Genomic DNA, 2,805 nt, shown 5'->3' with positions numbered 1-2,805 from the left:
AACAACTCTTGATAATCTCCTACCTCTTTTGTCTCTAACTCACAATTATTTGTCTATTTGTTTTCCTGAGAAAGTATTTTGTAGATAATAATATGTAAAACAATAACCATTGATAATTTCCTACCATTTTGTCTGTAATATGCTAAGTCCCCCCTATTATTATGTTATCCTTGTTTTACTCTTTAAAATAAAAAATAAAAAAAAGAAATGAATGTAAGTCCAGTTAGATTAATTATGCAGTAAAATTTAAACTTCATTTTCCCAGGTTCCATTTGAAAATCAAAAATGGGTTCCTATAAAAATCTCAGTAAATGAGGTGTGGAGCAAATTGTGCTTTATAAATAGGGACTCTATTGACACACTGCCTAGAGTGAGGCTCCCTGCACAGATGGTGCCATCGAGTGGAGGTCTGTAAGCCAAGAAAATGAATCTTGATGGTCACAGCAACAGAAAAACAGGACAGTGGGACCTGTCAACTCCACCACTCTTCTGAGTACTGTAGACACCCAGTTGCTGTGACTAGCTCTGAGGATTTTCAAAAGAAGACTGTGAACAACCAATAACAAAGGTAGTTTGCTGGTAAAAATTGGGGGATTTTGTTTTTTTACTGATAGACACACAGCAAAGTATTACTAGACATGCACCAGCGGCAAAACACATTATGTTTCTTACTTACACGCACAACACTTTAAACATTTACAAAAGAAAATTAAAAAATGAAAGGAATTTATATTTCAAAACTTGAAATCGGTAGTTCACCATGCAAAATATAGCCAGATTTGTTAAGAATTTTTTAAGTTTATAAAGAGTGTGATAAAGATGTCTTTTGTCTCATCCTATTTTATTACCTGTAGCTATTGCAGAATAAAATCTAGTATGACAAATTTAACTTTCTATTTTCCCACCTTTGAAAGATAGATATATGCATGGATACTGGAATACAAAGACTTGGTAGACATTTTTCTACTTAGTGCTTTTCCCTTTAGCTGCACTGAAACGACCACCATACGCTTAGAGAGCCGACTGAAAGATACCCGTATGTACCACAGCCTTCCCTTCTAGGCAGGTATTAGATTGCATTTTTTGTTTCCTTAACAAAAATAAAAAGGGGCAAGTTCTCTACTTTTTGCGGGGCTCGGGGTTGGGGGAGAATGTCTTTGTTGCTTTGGTGCCCTCCTTCCTTATCTGTTTCTTTGGCCTGCTGACATTCTATCCGTGTCAGTACCTCCCTTAATGTAGTCAACGAAGGGAACTTCTGTCTGCACCAAGAAAGATGGTAAAGTTACTGTTCCAGAATTAGTATATGTTTTCTTTTTTCCTTTCTTTTTAGGATTCACCACCTCATACACATTGAATTGCGACTGCCCTCTGGAAAGTTCTCTATAGCTTGTAAATTCTCCAGTGAAATCATGACTCCCATCTCGATCCCAGTCATATACTTCTACTTTGATTGTTCTGTCATACTCTCCATTACAAAACGCTCCGACTCAGATCTTGAATGTTTGCCATACAGGATTCAGAGTATTGCTGACAACGCCTGTTCTATGACAAACTGTAAAACTGCCATCTTCATTGGTTCCATGAAATACAAGAAAAGGATCTGATTTTCCAAAGAAATCCTGCTTGTCCGATTTGTTTGCACAAAGTTGCATCAGAACAGCATCCCTGCAACAGCTTAATTCCTCTGCTGTAAGTATTATTGCACATTTCCTTCCCGGAATTCCTACTATTGGTTTTTCTAGGCGACTTCCCTGTGAACCAACGGTCTCCCCCGGTGTACAAAACGCTTGTCCAAGAAAGTCATGTTTGGACAAGGTGGGGCTCTTTGAATCAACATCGTACAAGTCAAAACAAAGATTTTCTCTTTCTTCAAAAAAATAGTCCAGATTTTCTTACAAAATCAGGATTTAAAGTATTACCGATCACTTCAGTTCTTCCAAACTCTCTCCATTCTTTATTCCCAACTCCTTGTACATACAAGACACACATTGCATCAGATTCAGAAAATGTGCCTTTATCCAGAAGATTTCTGCAGGACACGGACAGCTCCACGCGCCTGGCGGGGACGGCGGCGCTCAGCTGGTTCAGGTCCCGATGTCCCCGGCGCTGGCTTCGCGGCTGTGCATCCTGGGCGGGCGCGCGGGGAGGAGCAGGGCGCCCACCTCCGGCCGGGGGACCCAGTGCGGCTGGACTCAGGGCCGGGTGGGGGCGGAGGCGCGAGGAGGGGGCGCCTGGGTTTGTGCTTTATGACTCCGTATGCTGGGCCATAGGCTGGTTATGCTAACTAAAAAATAGTACCCGAGTTTTGCAGCACTTAAACAGAACTCTTTTTAACGCTTAAACAGAACAACCGCTGTTCACATTTTTAGGATTTCACATTTGCTTACATTATAAATCATGTGCCAAAACCATGGTTTTGTAATTGCTAAGGTACGATGTGTCAAGGTATTTGAATATAATTACTTTTTGCGGTGCGACCATAAAACATCTTTTTTACATGAGGAGCTATATAACATCTGAAATGACTCAAATAATGTCTTGATCTGAAGCCGAAGTCTAAGGTGCTTACTGTTTTTAATAATATGGTACCACAGTGAGGACAAAATTAAGAGAAAATTAAGGAGGAGAAAATTAAGTATGTAATGGGAGGAACAGAACAGTCTACTCCAGTCCATTGCACTGCAGTTTTTCTTTATTGGAAATCATTTTTTTTTTATTTTAAAAATAAAAGGAGGAAAACATTAACAGATAGACAACCATTTACAAAATAGCAAAAGAACAGTACAGGCAGAGTTACCAACAAAG

The 2,805-nt window shown here is 39.5% G+C and overlaps 1 pseudogene; it reads right to left on the bottom strand.

The window, feature by feature from the left end:
• Positions 1 to 1,181: 1,181 nt before the first annotated feature.
• On the bottom strand, positions 1,182 to 2,488 carry LOC102006025 (annotated as a pseudogene).
• Positions 2,489 to 2,805: the final 317 nt, after the last annotated feature.

The sequence above is a fragment of the Chinchilla lanigera genome, unplaced genomic scaffold, assembly GCF_000276665.1.
Source record: "Chinchilla lanigera isolate Chin_1 unplaced genomic scaffold, ChiLan1.0 scaffold00073, whole genome shotgun sequence".
Classification (NCBI taxonomy): domain Eukaryota; kingdom Metazoa; phylum Chordata; class Mammalia; order Rodentia; family Chinchillidae; genus Chinchilla; species Chinchilla lanigera.
Note: the sequence above shows the minus strand (reverse complement) of the source record. Positions and strands in the feature narration are given on the sequence as shown.